Source organism: Odocoileus virginianus, chromosome 9 (assembly GCF_023699985.2).
Source record: "Odocoileus virginianus isolate 20LAN1187 ecotype Illinois chromosome 9, Ovbor_1.2, whole genome shotgun sequence".
Lineage (NCBI taxonomy): Eukaryota > Metazoa > Chordata > Mammalia > Artiodactyla > Cervidae > Odocoileus > Odocoileus virginianus.
Window position 1 is genome coordinate 48,112,591 of NC_069682.1, and position 12,487 is coordinate 48,125,077.

The 12,487-nt window shown below is 42.4% G+C and overlaps 1 long non-coding RNA gene across 1 annotated transcript; it reads right to left on the reverse strand.

The window, feature by feature from the left end:
- Positions 1–5,134: 5,134 nt before the first annotated feature.
- On the reverse strand, positions 5,135–10,485 carry LOC110145837 (uncharacterized). The gene is made up of 4 exons (XR_011489525.1): positions 7,027–10,485; positions 6,756–6,920; positions 5,503–5,599; positions 5,135–5,318 (listed from the first exon to the last, which is right to left on the reverse strand). It is a non-coding gene; the product is annotated as an uncharacterized lncRNA (long non-coding RNA).
- Between the last annotated feature and the right edge of the window lie 2,002 nt (positions 10,486–12,487).

Below are 12,487 nucleotides of genomic sequence, written 5' to 3' on the forward strand. Positions count from 1 at the left end.
ACAGCCCGCTCGCTGGCCTCGGACCCTGGGAGCCGAGGGGTGGGGAGGGGAGGGGAGGGGAGGGGAAGGAGGGGAGAGAGGAGGAAGGGGAGGGCCCAGGCCGGCTGCCCGGGGTCTCCGCACCCACCCACCCAGCTCTCATCTCCGCTCCACTCCGCATCCCGCCTCGAGCTCACCCGCCTCGCTCGGGCTCTGCCCTTTACCGTCGGCAAAGGCCCCAGGCACCCTGGACTCCATTCAGTCCTGTGAGCCCGTCACACAGTGGGCACCTACTGTGTACCATGCCCCGCGCCGGGCACTTTACCCGTGGCCTATCAATCAAACCTTGTCTCTCAAACTGGTAAACTGAGGCTTAGAACTGCTAATTGACAGTCTAGGTAGCAAAGCCGAGAACTTTGGGGCGGAAACTGCAACCCGGGAGGGAAATCTGTACAGAGGCAGAACCCCCTGCCAGGGAGGCTGGGACGGAAAGAAGGCTGAGGAGAAACTGAGGCGGAGGCAGGGGTACGGGGTGGGGGAAGGCTGGAATCTTTCTGAAGGACAGCGAGGGGCCCCGCCAGAGCCGATGTGCCCATCCCCCACCCCGGCGCCCCGCCTCTCTTCTCTCTCCGTTTCCCTAGCCTCCCCTCCTCCGGCTGCCACGTTCTGGGGTTACATAACCCGAGTAGAGGAGACCGAGTCGATACCCGGAGGGCTGAGGCCGGGGGAGGGCGGGGAGGACGAGACTTGATGGGCGTCCTGCCCTGCCCCGCCCCAAGCTTTTCTAGGAGCCCGCAGCCCTAGAAGACAGTCTCTGTCTTCGGGACCACTTCGGATCCCGGGATTCCAGAGCACAGGACCCTCCCCATCCCTCTCCGAGGCCCCCTTTGGCTCACCATTCCAGGGTCGCCTCCCCAGCAGGAAGGAATTCGTTCTCTGTGCGCCTCTGGCCGGCGCTTTGCCATTGCAAGTATCGTGCCAGGGAGACACTGCCATCCCCAAGTAAGACGCAATGCCCAGAGGTGACCGGGAATCCTCTAGAGTGTGGTAGGGTGTGGGGGAGGGGGGAGGGGTGGATGTTGGGGAGAAGGGGCTTGAGCAAATGTTTCTGCAAGATCACTACCCATATGAACAATTTGAATTACTCCATCGGCCTGTCAGCACCCATCTCGCTGGATCTTTCAAAAGAAATATGCGCTCCCGGAACTGAGACCAACCCTCAGTAACAAACCCCAGTCTCATAGATGCAAGTCCCGGAGCTCCTGGAGGTTTGTGGTCCACCCTATGCGCTCTGGGTGGAGAACTTCTGAAAGGGAACTGGGACAGGGCCCACATGGGTCCTGCTCCCGCCTTAGAGCAGCCGGCCTGGATGCCACTGCTGGGTACCAGGCACCAGAGAAGGATTTAGTAAAACTCAAGGAAGGCGTGCCAAACCTGAGGGTCCCAAAGCACCCAGCCAAGTCAGTGGCAGAAAGACAGTCCTGTGGCCCCAGGCCTCGGGAGGTGGGAGGTCAGGAGAGACTCTGGTGGAGCTAGAAGCAGGTCTGTGCAGGTCTTGAGGCCTGCTCCACCTCCTGCCAAAACCCAGTCTGGCCCCTTCCCTGGCTCTGCTCCACCCTCATCCAAGTTTTACGGAGGGGTGCGAGAAGGTTGAGGCAGAACCTGGGAGGACAGGTCAGCCTCCTAAGGCTCCCACGGCCTCCAAGCCCTTCCCCACACAGCAGCCTAATTGTCCCAGTGAGCTCACCTTCCAGGGGTTCCTGAAAAGGTTCTTCCCCTACCACACCTTTCTCACCTCATTTCTCTGTGTTCTCCCCCAGCTCATATCCCTGCAGTCACACAGGCATCCTAGTTGTTCATGGAAGGCACAAGACCCATCCAGCTTCAGGGCCTTTGCACTGGATCACCAAGTTTGCATCCTTCACCCATCATTCAGATGGCTTTTCTTTTTGTTTATTTTTGGTTGCTCTGAGTCTTTGTTTCTACACAAGGGCTTTCTCTAGTTGCAGCAGAAGGGGGCTACTTTTCATTGCAATGCTGGGGCTTCTCATTTCGGTGGCTTCTTTTATTGCAGAGCACAAACTCTAGGCACTCGGGGCTCAGTAGTTTCTGCTCCAGGGCTCCCAGTAGTTGTGGCGCACAGGTTTAGCTGCTCCTAGCATGTGGAATCTTCCCAGACCGGGGATCAAACCCCTGTCTCCTGCATTGGCAGGCAAATTCTTCACCACTGAGCCACCAGAGAAGCCCCCAGATGGCTTTTCAATGTCACTCTCTTCCCTGACCATTCTGACAAAATTAGCCTCCATCCTTCACATGTAAACAGCAGTCTGGAGTACCATTTGGGAAAAGGTCTGGGCAGTGGGTCCACTCCATGAGTGAAACTTAAAATTGCAGTTTCAGTGGTTCCCACTTATAATCCTGGGCTGCAAACTGAGTTGGCGCACAAAAATGCAGTTCTGGTTTTACTTTAACATTTTTACCAAGCCATTTATCTTGTGAGTCCTGGGGTTTTGTTAAACCCGAGGTGCACTTGGCCAGGCCTCCAGAGCTCAAGAATTTCAAGACTTGCTCCTTTTCTTATCTAATGTACTGCCTGACCAGCTGTTGGTTTCGGGCTAGTCACGGGCTAGCATGGAATCCCAGCAATGTCCAGGCAGGTTAGAAGCAGGTCAGAGGCCTGCTCTCCTATTTCTGAATCCTGAACAAGATTTCCTCCATTTTAATTTCCCTAACAGTTGTCCTCAGGATTGTTTAGGCTGAAGAGCATAGAAATAAGACAAAATAACATGAGCAGTCTTGCTAATTCTATAGGTCAAATAATAATTCCAAAGGGTCAAAAGAATCAAAATAAAGATACAAGCAAGAGGTTAAACTGCAGAAAACCATTTCTGAGCAGCAGGGAATATAGTAAAGAAAAAGTCCCACCATGAGTGAGAAATATATTTTTGTACATTAACTCTTATATCCATTAACTTATCATCTGTACTAGTTAGCTTGGTGCAAAACTAATTGCGGTTTCAGACCATGAATTTCAAATTCATTATAACCAGACTCAAACACATTTTTAGTAATCAAAATAGGAACCATTACAATCAACACGTTTGCCAATGAGAAATAAGTTTGTTTATCCCTGTAGCATAAAAATCCATGCTTTAGGATTTGATGAACTCTTGAAAAGCATTTTCTGCATCCTGTTCATTGTGGAAGGGTTTTCCCTGCAAAAAGTTGTTGAGATGTTTGAAGAAGTAGTAATCAGTTGGTGAGACGTCAGGTGAACATGGTGAATAAGGCAAAACTTCATAGCCCAATTCATTCAACTTTTGGAGTGTTGGTTGTGCAACGTGCGATCAGGTTCTCTTGTAGATAAAAATTGGACCCTTTCTGTTGACCAATGCTGGCTTCAGGCATTGCAGTTTTCGGTGCATCTCATCAATTTGCTGAGCATACTTCTCAGATGTAATGGTTTCGCCAGGATTCAAAAAACTGTAGTGGATCAGACAGGCAGCAGACCACTGAACAGTGACCATGACCTTTTTTGGTGATGGTTTGGCATTGGGAAGTGGTTTGAAGCTTCTTCTCGGTCCAGCCACTGAGTTGGTCATTGCCAATTGTATAAAATTCACTAAAAATAAATAAATAAATAAAATTCACTTTTCATTGCATGTCACAATTTGATTGAGAAATGATTCGTTGTTGTTACATGGAATAAGAGAAGACAACACTTCAAAATGACAATTTTAAAAAAATTTTTGGTCAGCTCATGAGGCACCCAGAGAAGGCAATGGCAACCCACTCCAGTACTCTTGCCTGGAAGGTCCCATGGATGGAGGAGCCTGGTGGGCTGCAGTCCATGGGGTCGCTAAGAGTCAGACATGACTGAGCGACTTCACTTTCACTTTTCCTTTCATGCATTGGAGAAGGAAATGGCAACCCACTCCAGTGTTCTTGCCTGGAGAATCCCAAGGACAGAGGAGCCTGGTGGGCTGCCATCTGGGGTCGCACAGAGTCGGACATGACTGAAGCGACTTAGCAGCAGCAGCAGCAGCATGAGGCACCCACTTAGTGAGCTTTTTCACCTTTTCAGTTTGCTTCAAATGCCGAATGACCTTAGAATGGTTGTCATTAAGTTCTTTGGCAACTTCTGTAGTTGTAAGAGGATCAGCTTTGATGATTGTTCTAACTTGGTCGTTGTCAGTTTCCAATGGCTGGCCACTACACTCCTCATCTTCAAGGATCTCGTCTCCTTTGCAAAACTTCTTGAACCACCACTGCACTGTTCGTTTGTTAGCAGTTCCTGGGCCAAATACACTGTTGATGTTGTGAGTTGTCTCTGCCGCTTTACAACCCATTTTGAACTCAAATAAGAAAATCACTTGAATTTGCTTTTGTCTAACATCATTTCCATAGTCTAAAATAAATATAAAATAAGCAGCAAGTAGTAAGTCATTAGCAAAAAAAAAAAAAAACATAAAGTGGGAAATGCACATTAAAATGATATATAACATAACCACATTTATTTAAGAATGTATTCCAATATCAAACAGCAAATTTCAACAATGTAAAATTGCAATTACTTTTGCACCAAGTAACACCTTCTATCAAAGTACAATTACATTTTTCTATGAAATTTTGTAATACTTTGGTTCCTTGCAAAATTTTAAGCAGGGGTTCTAAGGAGAAGCTAGTATTAGAAACAGACAAAGTAGGAAATATCATTTGAGTTAATAACACCTAAGTTTTCATGGGGGGATGGGAATAATAGGTGGTCCCCTTCCAATATAAATCATCAACATGTGTTAGTAATCCAGAGAAAGGGGTTCCTAACTGATATATAGAGGTAGTGTTTTTACATCATCAGTCACAATACATACTAATTGAGGGGCTCTTTCAAAAAATATATTGTAGGTTTTAGGGAAAACAGTCCATTCACAATAGCTGATGAGGTTCTCCAATAAGCAGGATTCCGCAAATTCTAGAAGTTCGTCCACATAGCAGTCCCTTGTCAACCTTGTCACAACCTATCAGTAAGTGGTTGTGACTATTAAAGTAACACATGAAATTGGCACATGATACTTGCGTTCAAGGCTTGAGCTATTTCTTTACCAGTGCTGTGTAATCTAGCAGACAGATAAACCTTGTCTATAGAGAGGCAAAGTTAAGAAAGAACAGGCCTTGTTTATCGGGCAGGCAAAGTTATCCTGAGTTCAGGTCCAGCTTAGGTTTCTCCAACTGAAAATTCCCCAGTCGATTTCTTCATATTTTTCTGTTAATTGTAACATATCCTTGAAGGTTGAAGAGTGAATGACAATCCACATTACAGTCAGGCTTCCAAGAATAATCTATTCAGGAGATAACAGTGGGTTAATGGCACATATTTTCATCTTTTCTGTCCGGGGGTCATCACTAATACAGTATGATCCTTCCCCTGTGCAATCACATCAGCAAGTGTGGGAGGACCTCTAGGCTGCTTCACCAAGACTTTAGCTCCAACTGCATTTATTTCATTTGTGGGTCTAAACTCACCATCACTTCTGTTAACAAAGTGGGAGGTTCTCCTTTTTGTATTTTGCCAATTACACATGAAAGGGCTTCCCTGGTGGTTCATCAGTGAAGAATCCACCTGAAATACAGGAGATGCGGTTTGATCCCTGAGTCAGGAGGATCCTCTAGAGGAGGAAATGGCAACCCACTGCATTATTCTCGCCTGGGAAATCCCATGGACAGAGGACTCTGGCAGGCTACAGTCCATGAAGTCCACAAAGAATCAGACACAGTTTAGTGATGAAACAACAACAATTACACATGGAAGAATCAGCAATTGGGCAATTTGATCATGTTGATTAATAAATAGATCATCCTTTCCTTCATTTTGTAGAATTACTTGGATTTCTTCTTGGTAGTCTGGGTCTATCACTCCCCCCAAGGACACAGGTCCCTCTAAACGCTAACCTGGAGCATTCTTTGATTAATCCAAAGTGTCCAGGAGGCATTTTAATTCCAATGCCAGTTGAAATAATACATATCAATCTTGATATCATATCAAATAACACAACACAATCAATCTAAACAAGTCTGTGTTCAGATATAGAGTACAAACCCAGTCTGGCAGCCTCAGGAGTAGCTCAGAAAGGAGCTAATACTCCAATGCTCAGTTGTTTGGGGATGGAAGTCTATTTTATACATCTGTAACTTGGAATAGTCATTCTCATCAAAGGAGTTTCTGATTCTCCTGGATGTTTATCATTTAAAATATTGAGGGCAATATTCAAGTTAGTCCTCCGATCTTTATAACAGCTCTCTCCAAGTTTAATTAATTGCTGTTTAACAAAACCATTCATTCTTTCAATCAAACCAGTTGCTTGAGGATAAGGAATACGAAAGATCCATTATATATTATGTTCCTGTGGAAGCTCTTATATTAATTTACCTTTAAAATATGACCCATTGTCACTCTGAATTTGAAGTAGAATACTATAATATAAATTATCTCCAATGTTTTAATAGTATTAGTCTGACTGGCTTTGCTGAAGGGAATGACCACTAAACACCCAAAATAGGTGTCCACAGCAGTACACAAGTGTTGACATCCTTTATCTTGAATTAATGGGCCAATATAATCAATTTTCCATATTTGCCCAGGCTTCTTATCAAGTGCCAATTGTCCTTCGACTAATTGTGTCAAGTTTCTATGCTTGATATGTTGACAAATTGGACATTGTGAAATAGCAGATTTAATGAGATCCATAGTTAAGGAAGTACCTGTATCCTGAACCCACCTGTATGTTGCTTTTTCTCCCAAATGGCCACATTTTTTGGTGTGCCCACAAAGTCAAACCTTTTAAGTCATTGGAGTCTGGATCAACTTCTACAGCTTGGATTCGGGTTTGTTCCTCTGTAATAGTTGTACCATCGTTCAGTAGAATTTGGAACACTGTGAGCATCTACATGAAAGACTAAAACTTTAGTAGTTTGAACGATTTCCCAAATGTCAAACCATAATTCCTTTCCCCATAGCTCTTTGGAGTGAGTTTGTCAGTTATTCCTTACCCTTGTGCTAAGTTGCTTCAGTTGTGTCCAATTCTTTGTGACCCCATGTACTGTAGCCCACCAGGCTCCTCTGTCCATGGGATTCTCCAGACAAGAATACTGAAGTGGGTTGCCGAGCCCTTCTCCAGGGGATCTTCCCAACCCAGGGATTGAATCCACGTCTCCTACTTCTCCTGCATTGGCAGGGGGGTTCTTTACCACCTAGGAAGCCCCATTTTTTACCTACAGGGAAAGCCAAGTGGCCAATCCATTGATTGACCAAGAATTTGTGTATATATGGCACTCATTCCCTTGCTTTAATACCTGATAAACCACATATAACTCAGCCAATTTTACCTTCCTCAGTAGTTGTCAGTGATTTAGTAGTGACCAGATTATGTGCCACCACTTTCCAATAGTGAATGGATCCTATATATTTAGCTGATCCATCAGGAAACATATATGCTGTTTTTCTAGTACAGTTAAAGAGACAAAAGTTTGTGTTATTGTTTAGTCGTTAAGTCATGTCTGACTCTTTTGTGACACCATAGACTGTAGCCAGTCAGGCTCCTCTGTCCATGGGATTTCCCAGACTGGAATGGGTTGCCATTTCCTTCTCCAGGGGATCTTCCCCACCCAGGGATTGAACCTGCACCTCCTGCATTGCAGGCAGATTCTTTTCTGCTGAGCCACCAGTGAAGAGTCCAAGGGCTTTCTCCATTTTACAGACAACTCAGTTATCTCAGGCCTAACTATAGCTTTTAATAGAAATTTTGGAAATCTTTAGTAGGAACTTCAGAAATCTTTTCATTTAAGGCAGCAACCTCATGTGGCCCAGGTTTGGCTTGGTCCTGAATATACCATTTCCATTTCATTATGCTGGATTCCTGAGCTTGCCCAATCCTGTGGGTTTTGGGAGAACTTTGTACCCATTGCATGACTAGCACTTGAGGTCTTAATATTACGGTATGATTCATGGTCAATTATTCCATATCAATCAAAGCCCAATAATAGGCCAATAACTGGTTTTCAAAGGTAGTGTTATTTCTTCCAGCCTCTGGAAATTTCCTACTTCAGAAGCCCAAAGGCACTCTTTTGTCTTGCTGTTTTTGCTATAAGCTTCAATTAGCATATAGTTCATTGATATATACATGTAATTTTATGTCCCTTTATTGTAGCTCATGGAGTATCTGATAATAAAACTAGAATTTAATATTTAGTATAACATAAAATTTGTGTATGTATGTGTGAGAGAGGGCATTAACCCTGTAGCCATGGAAGGCTTTATCCCATTAAATAAAAAATGAAGTTTGTCAGGGAACTGGAAAAAAACAAGAGGCTATCTTGGATTTCCATAGCCACAACTGTTTGATTTATAGCTATTGTTTACCCATTTTAAATTCCTTGATTTAGGAGTAGACTGTTGCCATGCTCTGAGGACATCAGGATAGCAAAAGTCTGATAATGAGGGGTAAATTTTTTTCTGTAGAAGCAGCGTGAGCCGTAAATTTTTTCTGTAGAAGCAGCGTGAGCCTTATCTGTGTGTGTCACAATCTTCATAGATTATTGTGAAATAATATTTACTTTGCCAAGTAACAAAATATTTTAAAAACAAATATAAATCACTTAAGGGCAAAGAAATTCACATAATCTGTTATCAAAAGCCACATTCCAAGAAAACTTTTTTTCTCTTAAAATAGAAAACCAAATTCCAGTCTTATACAAACTTACTGTTAATAACAGTTTTTGTTTATCTAGTTAATTTTAGTTTAATCTTAGAAAGTCCTTTCTGTAAATCTTGAAGAGGTAGCATTTTTGCAAAGACATCAGAATGAAACCATAGTTCTCTCTAATGACGAAAAGGCTTTAAAAGACAGTTTAAAAACTTATTACAATGCAATCGACAAAGTAACTTGGTTACTGCTGTGACACGTCACACTTTAAGATAGTAACTAAAATTATGACTGATAATATTTTACCAGGACATATCAGATCTTTTTGAATTCTGTATAATTTCTAGAATATCTATATTAGTAAGATTTACCATACAATATAACCTAAGAAGATTTTTTACTTATTTGACAGCACTTCTCATGTACCTATAATATAATGAAACTAATTAGTTTAATATCTTTCTTTGGGATGCTGCAGGGGCCTTCTGAAGCACCCTCAAAGTTAGCTAGAAGTCAAAAGAACTTCATTAGAATTTGATCTTAGGAAGTTCTGTCAGAAATATCAAAGAGTTTAGAACACTCAGTCAGATAAGATCATAGGTCACTATGAAGCAATAGTTATTCACTCAACTGAAGTAACAATAAAAGATTTCGAAAGCAAATACAGAACAAATCACTTAAGAGGTAAAAAACTTATCAAAAGACAATTCAACATCCCAAGAAAACTTGTACCATGCATAAGATTCTTTTCTTGGGGTCCACTTTCCACAAATCCTTCTTATCACTTTCTATAGTAAACACTTTATTCTCCTGTTCAGAAGCAGACACCTGTAAGTCAGACCTATTTATTTTTCCTTTCACAAATGCAATTCCATTCCTCATAACTTATCTCACTTTCCTTAAGCAACCATAAACTGTCCTTTATATTAGCATTCTGTAGATTGGTGGACATAAATACCAGTGATAATTTCTAAAAATTTTTGCTTTCTTAGAGAACATCTCAGGATGGTACCAAACATATTAATTAATACTTCTAAACCCTTCACTTCTCTATAAAAAAGAAAGCCAGTGTTTAGTAATTGCTGTTTTAGCATATTATTTCATTTGGAAATAGCCTAATTATTCAAACTTCTATTATTTAACCTAATTTAGCACAGCCCTAGAATTCAAGTTATCAAAACCTGGAGAAACTGTTTTAGGTAGACATTCCTAAAGCATAATTATTCTTAATAGAGTTTATCTAAAAGCTCTTATCTCATTTACATTTTTTTTCCTTAAAAGTTTATTCAGATCAACTTTCTTTGTAAAGTAGACTCAATATCTGGCACAACTGTGGAATATGATGTTGCCAGAAGCCAAATAGCCCTATAAATTTTGAGCCTCCCTTTTTGTCTAGGCAGTTTTAAATTTCATTATCTTTTGTTTAGCCTTATGTAACATCTCTCTATATTATTTAGCCCATTGTATTTCCCAAAACTTTATAGTCTGGGCAGGGGTCCCTGAACTTTGGAGGGATTAATCTCCTATCCCAAGCACTGGAGTCCCAGTCTACCCCTGCATTAGCTATTATCAAATGAACTCTCTTTTTGTTAATTTTGTTGCACCTCTTTCAATATTCAGCTTGTGCATACTTTACCGTGACTTTTTTGGCTACCAATTGGAAAGTGGAGACTTGGTCAGCTAAAATGTAACTTTGACTTTGTAACATGGATAATTGTCCTTGCAAATCACATAATTCTTTAACTGTGACTTCTCTTCAACCAGTTTTAATTTGGTTTCCTGTAACTTATGGTAAGTAGAGAGGAGGATCCAGCCTCTCTGACCCAGTGAGGTCCATTCTTGTCCTTTCTCAATTGGCACAAGCCAAACTGGCACAAACATTCAATAACTTCAAAAGATTTGGCCTGCTTTAATTTGAGGTTCCATTCTCACACAATCCAGTGGATATGCCCCATTCAGTAGCTAATAAGCAGTAAGGCAAATCTTCCCCTCAGGGAATGAAAACGTCATTAATCTTAACCTCTTTCTTCTTAAAGAGTGGCATTTTGTTTCACAAATCCTGCTCATAGCACCAATTTATGTTTTGCCCAAAGTTTGACTTCCATTTCAGGTTTGAAAGGTTATACACAAATAAATAGTCTCAGTATTTAAAACAGAAGTGTTTAAATTAATTTTGAAGTACAATCATTAAAAGAAAAGAGAAATAGAAACCATAGAGAAGAGGAACATCACATACATCAGCAAATTGGGCCGACCAACATCTAGATTTAAGCAGCGCACAGAGAAGCCCCAAGTAAAAGCAATGTGAAGTCCCAATTAGGAAAAAGTCCGGGGTAAGACTTCAAGCTGCTGTTTGGGGGGTTCCCACTTATAATCCCAGGCTGCAAACTAATATCATCATCAGTTCATGCAAAAATGCAGCTCTGGTCTTACTTTAACGTTTTTACAGAACGCTGCTTGTTTTATCTTGTGAGTCATAGTGAAAGTGAAAGTCGCTCAGTTGTGTCCGACTTTTCAAGACCCCATGGACTATAGCCTGCCAGGCTCCTTTGTCCATGGAATTCTCCAGGCCAGAATACTGGAGTGGGTAGCCATTCCCTTCTCCCAGGGATCTTCCCAATGCAGGAACTGGACCTAGGTCTCCCGCATTGCAGGCGGAGTCTTTACCGTCTGAGCTGCCAGGGAAGCCCATAAAATTTTTGTTAACTTCAGGCATGGTTGGCCAGACCTCCAGGAGCTCAAGAAGTCCCCTTCCGTTTCTTATCTAAAGTACTGGCCTGACTTGCTGTGCTTGTGGGTAAGCACAGAATCTGAGCAGTGTCCAGGCAGGTCAGAAGCAGGTCAGAGGCCTGCTCTCCTGCTTCTGAAGCCTGAACAAGACTTCCTCCATTTTAATTTACCTACAGGACTCTCCTGGACGCTCCCCAGTGTGATCAGGTGGCTGGAGGCAGAGATGATAGATGACTTTGGTACCACACAAGCTTAATATCACATGCCACTTCTGCTGCTCATTTTGTTTGGGTAATTACTGTCCTTAGACAGTAATTTTGTCTCTGAGTTTCCGTTTTCTCATCTGTAAAATGGGAACAATAATGTCTTCCTTTCTGGGTTGCTGTGATGAAGTGAGAATATATGTGGTTCCTGGGGGCCCCTAAGTTAACTGGATGAACTAAAGGTAGGGAAACAGCTTAATACAGTCCTCTTGCTCCCACATATGTAGATAGAACAAAACATTATCAAGAGAAGAGAGGAGGCTATGTCTCTGGCTGCACAAACTGAGAAGCAGCCTAATCTGCTACCTCTCTGTGGCTCCTAATCTCCTGTTCCTGATAGTCACTCTCCACTAAGTGCTCTCCTGTGACGCAGGTGAGCCCTGATGGGGACTCCGGTGGCATCTGGATGTGTCTTCCTACATGCCTCTTTCCCCTCACAACTTCCTGCCCCAGCTATCTCTCTTCTGTGCATCAATGTCTTCTAGAGCCTTGCTCTAGCATCTGCATTTAAAAAAAATCCCAGAGGATTCAACCCCAGGAGATTCATGTGGGCTGAGAAGCACTAGATGGAGGTTTAGAGCAACTCCATCTAACATGCATGAGATTCACGGCTTTCTGAGTTTGATGGTGTTTGATACTGTTACTGAAAATTTTATCTCAAGCCACAGGAGTATATCCACATAACTTTAGGAAATTGGTATTTCATTTAAACTGGGAGGGTATATTCCTGATCTCCACCATAAGACACTAACATTGATTTGCTTTAAAAAAAGAAAGAAAGAAGAAATCATTTTAATCAAAATACTACAGAATATG